This window comes from Anas platyrhynchos, chromosome 8, assembly GCF_047663525.1.
Source record: "Anas platyrhynchos isolate ZD024472 breed Pekin duck chromosome 8, IASCAAS_PekinDuck_T2T, whole genome shotgun sequence".
In the NCBI taxonomy this organism is placed as follows: domain Eukaryota; kingdom Metazoa; phylum Chordata; class Aves; order Anseriformes; family Anatidae; genus Anas; species Anas platyrhynchos.
The window spans coordinates 23018803-23035641 of NC_092594.1; the positions used below are offsets into that span (position 1 = coordinate 23018803).

The 16839-nt window shown below is 44.6% G+C and overlaps 1 protein-coding gene across 4 annotated transcripts in view; it reads left to right on the forward strand.

The window, feature by feature from the left end:
- The window catches only part of COLGALT2 (collagen beta(1-O)galactosyltransferase 2), a 148582-nt gene that overhangs the window by 106807 nt on the left and 24936 nt on the right, over nucleotides 1-16839 (forward strand). The window contains exon 1 of one of the 4 annotated variants that reach the window (XM_072041577.1): nucleotides 15994-16012. The exons of the other annotated variants lie outside the window; for them this stretch is intronic. The gene's annotated coding sequence lies outside the window, so the exon portion shown is untranslated. Of the gene's footprint in view, nucleotides 1-15993; nucleotides 16013-16839 lie in introns of those variants that run through there. 4 annotated transcript variants of the gene reach the window in all.

The following is a 16839-nucleotide window of genomic DNA, read 5'->3' on the forward strand; positions in this document are numbered from 1 at the left end:
GATCAGAAGGGGTTAGAGCTGAGGCTGCAGTTAGCACTTGGGAGAAAAAGTTCCAAGCACTCACTGTTTTAGAAAACTGCTGCTGTTAAGGACCAAAGTATTTGCCTTATGTTAATATGGTATTGATTCCCTATGCAGAACTGGAAAAGTCACAAAAACAGGGGGGGGGGGGGTAAAGTTCAGATTTCATGCAGAAATCTCTGCTGCTAATGAGCAGTGGGGTGAGGAGCTTGAATTCTCTTACTGTGAGATGGAATGGGACCTGTGTTTAGACTCTTTTTTTTTTTTGTTACTTCAGAAGCATGTTTATTGCTAATTGTGCAGGGCCCACAGTTTTCAGGAGGAGGCAGTTGCCTTGTGGGCATGGTACCTTACTCTCTATTTTACTTGAGAGATTGGTCTCCTCTGTACGAGTAGGATTGGGAGTAGGTCTGGGGATTAGATTTACGACTGAGGAGTGTAGAGTTTTAAGGTTCCAGGCCTTGTCTGTGGTCAGCAAGAGGGTACCTTATTCTCTTTTGTGATGTAGTTCATAGTATGGCTGAGAAATTTGGAAGTTCAGACACTCAGGTCACTGCTGGATTCTCCTGCAATTTTCTGCAAAATTGAGAGCTTTGTTGTCTGGGAAAACCAAAGCTGTATGCTGTTCTTTTATAGTTTGGTGGGGTTTTCTATTTCTAGAATATTTCTACTACAAGCTCCAAACAAATCCTAGTTGAAAAGCCTTGTCTTGCTGCTGGATTTCTACTTATTTTAGCTCCTTCTTTGTCAGTGCCATGTGTTCTTTTTGTTTCAAATGGATCTACTAATTATAATTGAGGCTAGTGTTTGATATGAGCACAGATCCTGCAAAACCCGTCAGCAAGAGATGGGAAGAGAGTTGGTGTCAGTGGGCAGCAGTGTTTTATGGTTTGATATATACAAGGGACCTCTGTTGTGCCACAGCTGGAAAAGACTGGAGGTTAGCTTTCAGGTTTTGAAATCTGAATATTCAAGGGCCTGCTTTATTGATGGGTTGCACAGGCTTAAACAGTCAAGGAGTTGTCAGTGAGGGGCCAATGTCTGATAGATAATCTTTTTTGTTGTTGTTGTGGATATCATCCCTTACTTGGTTAGGGTTAGAGCTGAGTTTGTCTTGGGACTTTGAACTCCAGTGCAGAACCTGTGCAGAATCTATAGATGTAGAGAAGGAGCTGGTATTGGTGGAGCACTTGCGTTATGATCTTATGTTCCTGAGTGAACTGAGATTTGGGGAGGGGCAGTATGGTTAGGGATAAGACTTGGAAATTGTAATTTACTGCTGGATTTTTGTGTGGCCAGTAGAGTTAGGGAGAAGGTTGGCATTGGCTGTGTACGTGCCTGGAACTCTGTAGCTTCTATGATTTGTCTTGGTTGCGTTACTCGGTGCTGTCAGGTGGGATGTTGAAAGAGGTGAGTTCCTTCTATTTTCATTTGCTACATGGAACAGCTTGGGTCAGGATTGGGTTCTGGGAGTTCCAGGCTGAGCTACCTGCAGATATTCACGTCCCAAAGGTTCAGAAAGAGGCCTGTTGCTGATAGCACAGACAAGCATGATGCACTCAGCTCCTGATGTGTATGTACCCTGTTTGTGATCTGCTTTCAGAGCAAGGCTGGGGAGCCCAGAGCTTCCAGGCCCCAGAATGTTGTAGAGCTGACAAAATTAGGAAGAGGCTGGTGTGGGCTAAGGGCTGATGTTCTATTGACAAAGCAAAAGAAATTTCTTTGGACCTGAAATGAAACAGGCAGTTCTAACGACTGCTGGGAAGAGGTACCAGCATAGCCAGTTCTTGTAAATAAGTAAGAAACAGCAAGGTGGTAGACCAGAACCATGCTTCTTTTTCCCAGTAATGTGCAATTAGATTTACTTGACTCGCTAACATAAATCAGTTTCTGGATACTGCTGGTGTGCTCCAAATGATGCATGAGTCGTCAGTAGGAAGTTCTGGATGAAGTTTCCACTTAGTTGTCATCTGTGACTGGCCTCAGTGCTCTGGAGGAGCCTACCCAGACTCTTCTAAATAGGTTAGCAGAGAATAATAATTCCTTTTGGGTCTTTTGCCTCTTCAAATATTTTTTTCCTCCAGCTCTGGATGTTGGAGGCGTTGGTTGCACTATTTTTCAAAACACTAATCTGAAATGAGTTCAGTGTGTGCAAATGGAATTTGAAAATGTCACTGCTGCTAAATATCTTAATTTATTATTTTCTGAATGTAAAGCAGGATTTAAATACAAATTATCATCGTAAAACCATGGAGTAGGTTTATGTTACACATTTAATCCCTCCTAGCACCAATGCACTCACCCCTTCGCCGCCCTCCATCCTTATGTCTCTCACAAACAAGTGAGTTGTGTCCACAAAAAGTCTTGTCAATGAGTTATTTCAGACTAGTGAGCTCATAGCTGTCTGCTGGCAGAACGCTGCTCTGACTTCTTCATACAAGCTACAGCTGTTGCCAGGATTTTTTGTTGAATACCTGGGCCTTGAAGGAAGCTCTGTTTTACAGAACAAGAATCAAACTGCTATCGGTGGGATTTCCTCATGTTGAAATGAGGAAATGTTTCCTCATCACACCTGTCTTTTTGGACCAGACAGTCTTCATAAATCTAGATACAGGTTTAAAGGAAAAGAAGGTGTGTTCAGAGCTAGGCTAGAGCTAAATAAAGCAGCCACTTCTTTTCTACACTCAGCCAGTTGCAAACCTGGTGCAACCACACTGGTAGCAAAGATCACATACTCAATGTGCAGATAGCTTCACTCACCTTCGGGTTTGCTGTATTGTCTGTTGCAAGGTGGGTGCTGCGCAGACTGTCATCTGTTGCTGCACTCACTCGGGCTGCAGACTGCATCTTTGCTTGAGTGCAGACTGCCCAGCCCCTGCAGAGCAGGCGGATCTAAATCTCAAATGCTAGCAAGCATAAATTCAATGTACCGTGGAGGAGAATTGCTGAGGGGAAACCTGGTTCAAGTCTTTCTCAGTTATTTTTTTATGTCTCCAGTTGACTGAGAACTCTGAGGGAAAGCAATTACATATTACAGCAGTTATCGCCCGCCTGACAAATCTGACCAGCTCCTGTTGCTGCTGCGGAGTGCGTGGCCAAGTTGGTTACTACACATATGCTTTGGGACAGCCTGCAGATAAAGAAAAACATCTGGTTATAACAGCTTGGGCACATAGCTGTTCAACCACACAGCACAGGGAACAAAACTCCAGCATTTTCTGCTCTGGGAGATTCCTTCCAGATATACTCGACCAACAAAGATATGTTTCCTGCAGATCTTCTGAAGGGACAGCACAGATGGAGCAATAAAGCAGCGCTAACTCTGGCATGGAAGTTATGAATACACTTGGAAGAAACCAACTAAGGAGCCAATGAAACTGAGTTTTCAGCTTGTTAGATCTTATATCAGGTTACTCGATCTGAATGGGCTAATGAAACACTTTAGCACAAACGGTCTACTTAATCGTGACAGGGCAGAAACAGTTTATGCTGAAATGGTCTTGCAAGGTTTGAAGCATGAGGAAAAAAAGGCTACAGACTGGAGACATCCTCAGCAGACTGATAGCTCGGAAACCTGTTATCTGTACTTTGGGTTCTCCCAGACAGAGACTGAGTGAGAAACTTGGCAGATGTTTAGAAGAGACCAAATGATTTTTCAACTGAGACAGAACTTGTCTCAGTTTTTCCATGAAGAAATTAACTGATTACTTCTATTTCATTTATTGAAGAAATCCCTCTAGTGGCCGCTTACTTACATGACATAGGCCGTTTGCAGATCATGGGATATACATGTATCAGTTGCTGCTGTTGCATGGATTTCAAGTGAAACTCTTGATGGCTTATATGAAAGCCTTCAGAAAAAGAGCCTGAACCGGTTTCAGATGCAAACCTTTTTTTTCTTTTTTTTTTTTGAGTGGCAAGCAGGTGGTGCTAAAATTTTTGAATTACTTAGGTGACACTAAGTGATGCTTTACCTGTGGTATATAGCAGGTTAAATGTTCTGTGGGAACAGAACATTTAAGAATTTTTAAGGAACTTGGTAAAGAAAAGCTAAATAAGGAATTAGATTTCAGTTTGTGTGTCTCCTTATATATTACATTGCTATTTTAAACCCAAAGCCTTCAAAAGCACCCTGTGTTATTCTAAGTGGATACTTGATTTATTTGTTTTTACTGTTCTATTGTTTTATGCTATCTGCCATTCTGATTGTACTACTGGAATCACGGTGTGGATGGTGCTTTTCACTAAAAGGGCAAGCTTGGGATTGGCTTCCTACACACTCAGCTGACGCTTCTCCTTGTTTTCATCCCAACCACAGCAGTGCCTTGTGATCAGCTTGTCAGATGTTCCAAAAATTAAGATTTCTAGCCTTTGAAATTGCCTCAGAGCCTTAGGGAACTCAAATGTCCAGGCATAAGGACACTGCTGAACAAGTACTGTGATAGAAGCAAGGGCTGTTTGGGTCAGTGGATGTCCCTGTTGGATCTAATGCCTGCAGATGTGCATGGGAATCTCTCCACTGATGGTAAAAAGCTCTGTCTTTGACCTTATCTTGTACAGTTCATTCCCTGGCTACAGCTATTTTAATGCTGTGAATGTCTCACACTGGTGGCAGCACAGATGGAAAGCACACTCGGCAAAATAAAGGTAAATTTATATTTTATGGAGCTTCCAATTATCCAATAAATTCAGTAATAAGTGGCTGCTGAGATTAAGTGCTCATTTCCTTTCTTTATTTACAACCCCACAATAAAGGGAAAAAAAATTTATTCTCAGACTGTGTCTTTGTGGTCCGGATTAAGCTGTAAGCCAAACTAAATGGGGCATGCATATCCTTCTACTCTCAAACCCGCACAGAGAGGGCAGACCAGCAGAGTGAGAATGGCCGCATGGTGTAAGGTCCTGTAGTATAATGGGAACAATCCCATGTTTTGTTTAAATGCCACTTAATTTAAACAATCCCATTTCCTTATTGGGAATGAGAAATACACAGCTTTTCTCATATTACTCTGCATTCCTTTTTATGTATGAGACTAGAGAAATGCCATGAACTTGTTTGTGTTTCTTTCACTCTTTAGAGTTAAGTTAGCCATCAGTGTAGCATCGCTTCCCATCAGTTTGAGTGCAGAATTGGACCTTTCATATGAGATGACAAATAAAAGAGATTCAGACTCAGTTTTAGCTACCCTAAAGTATTTGGAATTTAAAAGTAGAAATGCTTTTCTTGCACACTGTTCTGTTTCATGATGAGGTTGTGGATTATATAGCCGTAGTTCGGAGGACCTGCTCTCGGAGCATTCTCTATGCTGTGGTGTATGTCTAAGGTGACGAACATTCCTGCCCAGCTGGGCACTCAAGTGGCAAAACTAAAAACAGGTTTTGCTGCCCACTTGGACAGCTTGCTTAGAGATGAGACCTTCAAAGTACAAAAAGATGTGAGGCAGTTAGTGAACCACCTCACAGTTGCAGCACACTGCACCTTTTCAGCCTGTGGGGATGGAACCAGGGCCAGATCACAAGGTCGGCAAAGGGAGCTGTCTTGTGACCAAGGAACTCAGCAGATACGGGTGTCCTGCTGAGATGCTAAAAGAGTAGTAAGTCATGTGGAGTAATGCCACTGCAGAGGCTGGACTCTAAGTGAGAGTGCTTCACTGCGTTAAAAAATAAATCTAGAAGTACATCTTCAAAAACCTAGAGCTCTTTTCAGTGATGAAGGCAAAATACTTGAGCAGGAAGGGAGGCTTTGCCTTAGAGCTTTTGTGAGATTCTTGAAAGCTACATGGAGGAAAATTTGCTCTTGAGATCGCCATGGCTGCAAATTTACCACTAGAATGACAAATACTCTGTGAATGTGTTAAGTAAACAGCCCTACAAAAGCTGAATGTTTGTAATTTATTTGTGTATATATCAGAAGGGAGGGTAGGCTCGGTTTATCATTCCCAGCCCTGATACCCACTCATCTTTTGTGACTTATAAAAATCCATTAATCTCTTTGCTTTTGTTTCCCTCTCTGCAAAATGGAGCTCTGATGCTGCCTCAGTGCAGTGCTCCACCTTTGCTGGAGGTTTCAGGGGCCTCTGGGCATGCCCTCTAACCCACCTGATTCGTGTTACCTAATTCCCAGAGGCACCTAGAAGATGAGTACACCCAACCATCAAAGTGAGAAACTGTAAAAATCTGTCTCTGGTAGAAATTCAGAAAATTTTGAATTGATACATTGGCTATTTCTTGCTCACGGAGTGCTGTGCCTTCTTTTATATTCATAACCCTCTCAGTAGAGAAGGTGCCACCTTTCCAGCTGTTTCTTCATCTAAAATGTGATGGACAAAATTACAGATGACATCCACCAAAACTCTTTCATATACAAGCATTGAATATTTTTTTCCAGCTTGGTAGAAGTGGTTGTTTTTCTAATCTCTTAATTATATAAAAATAATTTTCAGCCACTTGCCAGCAAATATGACATAATCCATTCTTTTTGAAGCCCTGTATCATTCCATGTAGTTCAGAAAAACTCTGTTTTCCAGTCTAACTGGCTACTTAAAGGTTAGGCCAGAATTAAGAAGTCCCAAGTTCTATGCTGGCTTCTGCAAAGTGCAACTCTAAAATAATTTAGTCATGACTGCTTGATGTTGGTGAAACCAAAATTTGGAGTAAAGTACTTTTTACCAAATGAAACCTGTGCCAGTGAGAGGATAACGAAGCCCACTATGATCCAGGAAGCCCTGTGATCCAGGAAGAGACAGTTAGAGACCTGCTCCTCCATCTGGAATGTCACAAGTCCATGGGACCAGACGAGCTCTACCCTAGGCTGCTGAGGGAGCTGGCGGAGGTAATTACCAGGCCGCTTTCCACCATCTATCAGCGTTCATGATTGCCTGGAGAGGTCCCAGAGGATTAGAGGCTTGCTGATGTGATTCCCATCTACAAGAAAGGCCATAAGAAGGACCAGGGGAACTACAGGCCTGCCAGCCTGACCTTGGTTCCAGGGAAAGTTATGGAGCAAATCATCTTGGGTGAGATCAAACGGCACTTGCGTGGCATCCAGGGGATCAGGCGTAGCCAGCATGGGTTCACGAAAGGCAGGTCATGCTTGTCCAGCCTCATCTCCTTCTATGATCAGACTGGTAGATGAGGGAAGGGCTGTTAATATAGTCTACTTAGACTTCAGCAAAGCCTTTGACACGGTCTCCCACAGTATTCTCCTGCGGAAACTGGACAGGTACACTCTTCTCTGGGTAAAGAACTGGCTGGAGGGCCGTGCCCAGCGGGTATTGGTTAATGGAGTTAAGTCCAGCTGGTGTGCTGTTACAAGTGGTGTCCCCCAGGGACCGAGTCAGGCCCAGATTGCCGGTCTTACTGTGTTGATAGCACATGAAGCTGTTGTACGGCAGAGACTGAGCTTCCTGGAGCCAGTGGAATGCCTCGAAGCAGAGTAAAGCCCATGAAGGGGAGTGTGAATGGGGAGTGCAATATAACATACGGTGCAGGCTTATCCACGGCTGGGTACTGAGCAATAGCTAAAGAGCAAACCTGCCCTTCTGGGGCTGCTCTGCTGACTGGGAGAACCTCTTCCCTGTTGCAGAGAGGGCTGCTCTGTAGCCATTCTCTGTCTTACCCTTTGGAGACAGTAACTAATGAGTTGGAGTTCTGCTGAATGCTTGCATTATTTTTAATTTTCTTGTACTACCTTCAATGTATGGCCCTTTATAATGTTCATGCAAGCAGTAAAGGCAGTGCACATGCCTTGCTTTAAAGACAGATTGCCTTGGCCTGCACATGTTGGGCCCTTTTCATTTCCTCACCATGTGGCAGGCAGCGACATCTTATGAGGAGCAGCCTCGTGCTATGGCTGACCTCCTAGTTGTGTTTTCTGCCTTTTCCAGCAGCAGCAGCTGTCATTGACACCTTGGATGTCTTTGGAAGTAGCTGGAGATGGTGGTGGGTGGATTTCATGCTTCAGTCTTCCCTTCCTACTGTGAAGGGGCATCCAGTACGCCACTAATAGTTTTCTATTTTGTTTTGAATCTCATTTTTGATGTTGTGAGTCAGATTCAGACCTGTTGTAAAAAGCAGAAACTCTTTTTCCTTTGGTGGGGTGAGGTGTTAGCTCTGTGATTTTACAGCTGGCTGTGGTGTTTCCCACTAGCCAGGTACCTGAATGGCTAAGAATGCGCCTCAGCACTCAGCAATGCCTGATGTTCACACATGATGGATAAACAACACAAATCCTATATCAGCTCTGATGCATGGGGCCTCCAAAGCTCTTGGCTGAGCTGTGAAGCAGTGCTGTGTCCAGTGTTAAGCTGGCACCAGGAGCTTCTAGACCCCTGTGGCAAGTTCCCTGGCAGTTCTGCTCTGTGGGAGGGCGATAAGGCCAGCTGCTGGTGGTTCTGCCTCTGGTTCTCTGTGGATGGGGCACTGTGCAGGTGAGAGCCTTCTATGGCTGTGTCTGGGCCTCATGTGAAGGGAAGACAAAGCTGTGGCAACTTTCCTTCCTGCTAGGAGTTTGTTAGGGCTCCCTGCTTGACTTTTACTTGCTGTACCTCCATTTTAAAAGCATATTCTCTGACAACACTTACCATCCCACAGGATGCTGACTTGTTAGTACAGGGGAAACAGCCAAGAAATTTATTTCTTTCTTTATTCCTGTGTACTAAATGTTATAAGCACCTGGGGTTTTATCTTCCTTCTGCTTGCCTAGATTGCCTGTAGGCAGACAGTAATTCCCTGACCTCCCAGGAAAGCAGGAGTGTTTACTATGTGCCCATGCCAGCATAAATCCAGTTATCTGGCACTGTAAGAATAAACTTGCATTTCTAGTAGTGACAGAAGTTATATGAGTTTCTAGGTACACTGATTAATTTTGCTGCCTGTTTAGGTTACACTGTGGATCACATAATGAAGATTAAATAAAGGCATTGATTCTGATGGGGGTCTTGATCCTGATTCTTGTAGAGCAAGTGAAAGAGGAATGGTAGTTTGTGGGCTGAGTGCAAACCCAATGAATTTTTCCTGTGGGATTGCAGACCCCAGCAGAGCAAGCTTTGACTTATGTACACTAGACATGCTTTTCTCTTAAGTTACCTTTCACAAACACGTAAGAAATAATTTCTAGGTGTCTGCTGATCACAGTCTGAAAACTGCTGCTCTGGAGCAATAATGAAGATGTATTCCTTTGAAAAAAAATCTTCCTGACTTTGGCTGTTTCTGTAAGTCTAATGCCTGGTATAGTACAGCCAGGTACCTCCTACTGATCTGCTCTAAGAATCAGGAAGGAATTACCCTTCCTGACTGGGTTCAAGTTTGTATTTTTATTCCACTCCTGGTCCATTGCAGATCATCGGAGTGGAAAGAGACTCCTGTGCATAAATAATGAGAGGAAATTAATGTTAATTTAATTGTTGGGTGTGCTTTTGCCTGTGCAAAGCAAATCAGGAGCTCTACATCAAGGTCTAAACTTGTAAACTTGGCAAAATTATCCATGGGAGAGCATTGCAAAAAGAGAGCTTTGCCTTTGACAACAATACTTTGCGCTCTGACAGCAGGGCTAAGATTTCTCTGTGACTCTAGCGATCGGTTCAACTGGTGCATGCTCCTACCACAGCCCGCTCCCTCCCCAAACAGTGCGTCCTTTCACGAAGGAGAAATGCAGAGTCATATTTCTGAGTGTAAATTGGCCAGGGGGTGTATTTGTAGTGCAGGCTCTGCCAAGCTCCTTCCTTTCAACAGCTACAGAGTGAGAGAGCTGTGTGGAGCTGGAAGGGGGAGAGCCGGTGAGCAGCTGTGTGTGCGTGGCTGGTGGGCAGAGCAGCCCAGGGCTGCTCCTCATCTCCTGGAGCCTGTCCTTCTTCAGCCAAACGCTGTGTCTTCTGCTTTGTCTCGGCATCTGTCTTGATCAGATGCTACACAGTACGGTGCAACTGAATTCAAATACTTTTCTTCATCAGCCTGCATACCCCAGGAACAGGATGTTCCATAAGGAACATCCCACTCCTCAGAAGGGATACTTCTCTGGTGGCTGTATTGCTGCTGAGCGACTGCTTGCTCAGGGTGCTGCTCTTGGCCAGTCCTGGGCTTGGTGTGGTGACCAGGTCCAGACTTCCTGCCTGCCTGTCTCTGCCCTATTCCAAGCCTCTGTAGGCAAAGCTGGATGGCTGTGCCTGGCAGAATGTATGTGCCCCCATGGGGCATGTGTCTCTCAGCTTCTTCCAGCTCTGTGCGGCTGCTGACCAAGGAAGCCTTCTCAGCATGTGGGGCTGCTTGCAGAACAGGTCCTCCGGTCAGCTGTGCAGGTTTACTACAGAGCAACATGACTGCTGTCCAAAAGACTAAAGAGGTGGTATTTTGCAGGCTGTAGCACAGCAAGTGTGTACGTGAATCCACGAAGTTCTCCAAACCTGCTGTACTGGAAGATTTCTCTTAGTACTTGTGCCACATTTTCCAGAAATCACTGTGCAGACACAAAAGGCTTACTGTTGAGACATGACAAAGAAAATCTCTGCACCTGAGTATGTAGGCAGGTAGGAGCTTGCTGGAGATAAGGCCCGGAGGGCTTGGTGCTGTTTTCCTATTGACAGTACTATTCTGTCTGCAGCAACAGCGAAGGATTTCCTGGGTCTGCCAGAGAGGTGCAGGGTTTGGCTGGTGTTCTACTGCATGAAGTTTAACAAGGCCAAGTGCCGGGTCCTGCACCTGGGGTGCAATAACCCCAAGCAGAGCTACAGGCTGGGAGATGAGTGGTTGGAGAGCTGCCAGGCAGAGAAGGACCTGGGAGTGATGGTGGACAGTCAGCTGAATATGAGCCAGCAGTGTGCTCAGGTGGCCAAGAAGGCCAACGGCATCCTGGCTTGTATCAGAAACAGTGTGACCAGCAGGGCTAGGGAGGTGATCGTCCCCCTGTACTCGGCGCTGGTGAGGCCGCACCTCGAGTACTGTGTTCAGTTTTGGGCCCCTCGCTACAAGAAGGACATCGAGGTGCTTGAGCGGGTCCAAAGAAGGGCGACGAAGCTGGTGAGGGGCCTGGAGAACAAGTCCTACGAGGAGCGGCTGAAGGAGCTGGGCTTGTTCAGCCTGGAGAAGAGGAGGCTCAGGGGCGACCTTATCGCTCTCTACAGATATCTTAAAGGAGGCTGTAGAGAGGTGGGGGTTGGCCTGTTCTCCCATGTGCCTGGTGACAGGACGAGGGGGAATGGGCTAAAGTTGTGCCAGGGGAGTTTTAGGTTAGATGTTAGGAAGAGCTTCTTTACTGAAAGGGTTGTGAGGCATTGGAACAGGCTGCCCAGGGAGGTGGTGAAGTCACCATCCCTGGAAGTCTTCAAAAGACGTCTAGATGTAGAGCTTAGGGATATGGTTTAGTGGGGACTGTTAGTGTTAGGTTAGAGGTTGGACTCGATGATCTTGAGGTCTCTTCCAACCTAGAAATTCTGTGATTCTGTGATTCTAGCTTCAGGCACATATGTTGGGGTGATGGTTACTGTTGCTTCATCTGCATTAGGATTGTTGAAAGACAGCTAAGACCAAGTAGCTGCTTTGCTGCAAAGCAGGCCTTGTTTATTTAAACAAGGCTAGAAGATGACCAAGTGACATGTCCCTCCAGTTCAGGAGCATCAAGGATTCTCATCATCCTGTTTGCCTGGTGTCTCTTTCAGTTGTTATTGCTGGGATATGTTCCTTGCCCTCCAACTGACTGTAGTCTGTGTGGAAGGAAGCCTGCATGTTGCTCACAGAGTCTGCAGGGTGCTGAGCATGCCAAGAACATGTTATGCGCAGCACAGATCAGCTTTGTCCCAGCAGCTGGGTTGCACCGTGTTTATGCTTGTGCTTTCAATAGGAAGAAGTCTGATATGGAAATGAATGTAGGCAGACTTTTTGACGTGTAGAAGTGACTTGCCTTTATTACTTTTGCACCACGCTTGGAGGGAAAGATGACAACTTTGGAAAGACAAATGAAAAACGTAAACTACTGAATGACCTCCCTGAAGCATCAGAAGGCCAAGCAAGCTGTAATCTGAAGCTCACTGGAGGTGAAAGAAATCTCCTGTGTATTTCAGCAATGCTTGCATCAGGCTGTGCGTAGAGGTTGGAAGTTGCAGGGAGGCTCCTACTGATGTGAAAATACGAAATGTCATTGATGTTCAATGACTGAGTAACTCTGAGCATCTCCTCAGCTTTTTTTTTTCCTCTTTCCAGGGCAAAATCTTTCTTGATAGTCAAGCCTTCTTTGCTACTTTGCTTGTAGAAAGAACAGTTTATGGCCTGTTCTTACATTTCTCTTACAGTTCTTTCATACTTTGAAGCAGATCTCCCTTCCAAATGCTGAATCTGTTTCATCTTGGAGAACACTCTTACTAGCACTCATCAAATTCTTTCACTGTCTTGTTCTGGCTTGAGATGCGAATCATTGTACTCCTATTTTGTTTCCCACGGCCTAGAAGAAAATTTCGCTGAAAACCTTTGAGAACCGTGTCTTTATTGATGTGTATCTAAAAAGTTGTCACATGAAAGGGTCAATTATTGCGTAAGACACTTCTAGTGTCCCAAAACATCCCGCCAGTTTCCAGATCACAGAGCAGATTCTCAATCAGTAAAAACTGGATTTGCCTCTGCTCCAGAATTAGCTTGGTGTGTTTCTTTTTACTGTTATAATTCCTCCTAATTAGTAGACTGATACAGAATATTTAGTTTGTTTCCCATTGTTTTACATTTTTCAGTGCAGGCTGACAGGAAGGAATGACTAAAATAATTTTTATTTGCAGCCACATAATCTTCCAGTATTTGGATTGTGAGAAAAACTATTTCTGTGTGTGTTAAAATGACCCTAATGGATGATTAAGTCTTGTAGGATATAAACAGAATGAAAATCAATTCATAATGAAAAGAAATGCATACCAAATGTTTTAAGTCAAGAGTTCCTTAATGTCTTGTCTAAAAAGGTATATTCTTGAAAACACTTCAGTGGAAGAATGGAGCACACCTGTCTCAACCACATAACAGTTTTGTTCAGCTAACCCTGTTCTCTTCAGACTGCCTATACAATAAATATTGTATTACCCTTTGCCTGTTTCAAAGGAAGATAAGTCAGTGGAGGCATGCCATTACAGCATGGACAATGGCTTCATCCACAAGTGAGCAAAAGAAAAGATACTGGTTTGCGGTACTAACAGCACGCTTGTGATCTTTAATGTAAAGCTCTCTTGCATGGGAGGTGAGGTTCAGAGAAAGGCAGGAAGGTAAAGGTAGATCATAGAATTGAGGAATCATAGAATGGTTTGGGTTGGAAGGGACCTTAAAGACCAACTCCAACCTTGAGGTTCGCACAGGCCCACCTCTCAAGCCTGCCCAGGTCCCTCTGGATGGCATCCATTCCCTCCAGCGTCGACCACACCACACACCTTGGTGGAGAGGGATGCTTGGTTTTCTTTCCTGGCACACTGCAAAACCCACTTTTACATTTTTTAAGTCTGAATATTGTATACGTAGGATTATAAAGAATGTAAGACGTACCTCCAGATGAAAGCTCTAATGGGGTTGTACAGGAGCTGGGGGCAGGCACTGCATAATTTCTCCTATATGTAGGACCAGCTTATAACTTGTGGATGGTAAGGGGGAAAAATATGAAAGTAAATTGCTGAGTGCAATGACTTGGGTCTGCCTCTCCCTCCTGTTCTAGGCACCTGGTGGTGCCTGATCTGAGGCTTTTTGCTGGAGTCAGGGCAGGCAGTGGGAGCCTAGAGGTCGTTCTTAAGCAAGCTTGATACAGGGACTGAGGACTTTTCAGATGTTCATGTTTTGGGGAACCCTTGATAAGGGGGTATGGGCTCAACATGCTTATTGAAAAATCAGTACTGGGCATCTAAATTTGAGCAGATTCTGGCCTTCAAAATCTATCTTGTTGTTACCAGAACCAAAATATTTCTAAATATCAGCGTTCCTTCCCAGGTGTTCGCACACTCTCATTAATCTTGGGTTACCTGGGGCCTCAACTAGCATTGGTGGGAACAAGTTATCCCTTCAGAAGTTACGGAACTGTTGCAATTAGTTCCTTATTTGAGCAAATTGATTTCAGAGGCCAGTTACAGCCTTGATCCTGTGCATATGGGATTTCCTGGGCTTTCTTCATGGGAATTGTTCCTTTGAAGCCAGGTTTCCTTGGTTTAAATGCTTGCAAGGCCAGATGCAGATATTCTTTTTTGTATGCTTGAAAGATCTGTCCATGCTGGAGCTATCATGGGGAGAAGTAAAGCAAGACAAAGAAGGGACTTGGGAATGAAGTGGCAGGAACTTCTGCTGCACTGCAGAAGAATCCCTTGTGTATGGATTTCAGAGAAGCCATTACACATGGATTTCTGACTATGTTTGAGGCAGCTGTGAGCAGCCCTAGTCTGATGTCTTTTCTATGGAGATGTTGATTCCCCTCATGTGCTTTCTAGAGGCTCTTGTCTGTGTCCTCTGGGCTTAAGCATGTATCTGTCATGGCACTGTGCTATTAGCAGCAACCCCAGAATCTGGGGGAGTGAGACACTACTTCTATCTCCTACAGTGTGACTACAGCAGTGTGACTGGGAAACTGCACTTCAGAGGTCAGTCTCCACGTACTTAATCTCTTCTTTATATGCTAAATCCAGCCATAGAGCTGTGTCATGCCTCTCCGCAGTTGCATTGCTCTGGGTTGAGAGCCGAGAATGTCTGGGAGATTTATTGAGGTAGTGTGAAAAGAGCAAAGACCCTGGTGCATTTTTATATGCATACATTTACACACATCTGCGAATCATTCTCTCACTTAGGCTTGGAACATCACTGAAGGAATCACTGCTGCTGCCAGCAAAATCTGTTATCCACAAGCTGCTGAGGGGCAAGGAGAATGAGTTAGAGGGGAGACACATTTGTTGCATTCTTGCACTGTGAGGTCCTGTTCTTGTACAGCTGCCCAGCCTGGAGAGCCTCACTGCTCTTGTGACTGGCTTTATGCTCCCACCATTCCCTGCCACTGCTCCAGGCCCCAGCTGCCTCTCCACTGGGAACTCACATCTGAGGACCCAGTTTGAATGAGAGGAAAACAAAACAAAACAAACAAACAAAAAAAAAAAAAACAACAAGGCAAACAAGAAGAATATAAACCATAAACAAAACAACAAAAAATCCAAGATCAAAAAACAAGGTATGCCAAAAAGCCTGCCTTTAATTAAGGAAAAGCCTAGAACATATGGTGATTCCCTGTAGAGCCAAAAAGTCTTACGGACACAGTTGAATTTTTAGCAACCTGATTAAATGCTTAAACAGTGCTTTGAATGTGAGCCTGAATGCTGAGTCCTTATTAATGAAGTGTTGTGAGCATAATTGTTCAAAATTAAGCAGTGGCAAGAAAAGTTTACATCTGTTCAGTCTCTGAACTGCATTGTTGTGAGCTGGCTTGGCTGGGTCCCAGGCTGTGTTATTATCTGATCCCATTGGTGTCAGAGGGACTTGAGGTATCTGTTGCAGATTAATGGCTACAAGGTAGAGCTGGCAGTCCAGTGAGCAGCGCCAATGTCTACAAAGCAACGGAGCATTTCTAATGAAACAAAAATTAGCCGAGTCCCCTCGATGCTGAGTGAATGAGAGCCATACTTTTCTGTTAATGGGGCAGTATCTGAAAGGTGTAGTGAGTCCTGTTTGGCTTGCTGTGCTGTTGAGAAGATCCTGTACAGGAGGCCATTGAAGTAGTTGATAGTAACAACTCCACATTCTTCTCTTTGGTAGATAAAGATGTTTTCACAGCTGAAATGAAGCATTAGAGTTGCCTAACTGGATGTTGAACAGCTCTTTCCCTACACATGGAGTTTTACGAGAGGCAGTGGAAGTCACCTGCACTGGGGTGGGAGGGAGACTGCTTTTTCACTGGGTTTCCGAAGTGTTTTGCCTCAGTCTTGTTTTGAACGTTTTTTTCCTCCCCTTTAGGATCCATACCTTCTCTTCTGGTCTCTCTCAGCTGCACTGCCTCCTAGTCAAGGTAATTCTGGTTCACAGTGGAAATTGCCAGTTCAGTGGTTTTTGTGTTTTTGAATTAATTTTCTAAGTCTGGCAGTGTTCAAAAAGACAGGGAGAAATGACTCTTATGTTACTTTATTTACCATTTGTTTTGGGAAATCTGTGTTTGTATTTGACTCACATTAGGACTCTACTGCTGGATTTTATTTCTTCAGTTACTTTTGGCAGGGCTGAATTCCCACCCAAAATAAGCTCTGTTGTCAGTCAGGGTAGCCTCTTTGACGCTGAGCTCCGTTCTCTGCTCAGACCAGGGAGCTCTTTCTGAGCTGCCAAAGGTGACTGGAAGCTGCAGTGGGCTTTTGCTGCAATATCCAAACAAATCAGAGACTTAACAAGTCTTACAAACTCAAGGACCTTGCTGTCTTCCCTAGCTCTGCTTTGCTTTTAGTTCAGCTTAAGCTGTTAAATTCATGCCCCCTGCTCCGTGCTTCTTGTGTGAACCATTGTAGCACCTCATTAGCAATGGCTAGGGCTGGGTGAAGTTGCATGGCCTTTCTAATTCTGCAGGGTTTGAATTACAGGGTTATTTCCCTGGGCAGAAACTGTCATGAGCACACAGAACCCTGCTGCAAGGGCTGTGCATTAAGGCCCTCTCAGAGTATCTCCTAGGCAGCTTTGGCCACAGCCTTCGGGCCTGTTGGCACATGGCTCTGCTGGCTTGGAGCAAGCCATTCACCAATGGCACTTCAGTCTCTCAGGCTTCTTCAGAGACTAGCCAGATTCCTGATGAGGGTTTGTGCTGGTGGGAGGTGGTTTCATTACGGATGACCATAGAATTCTACATTTCTT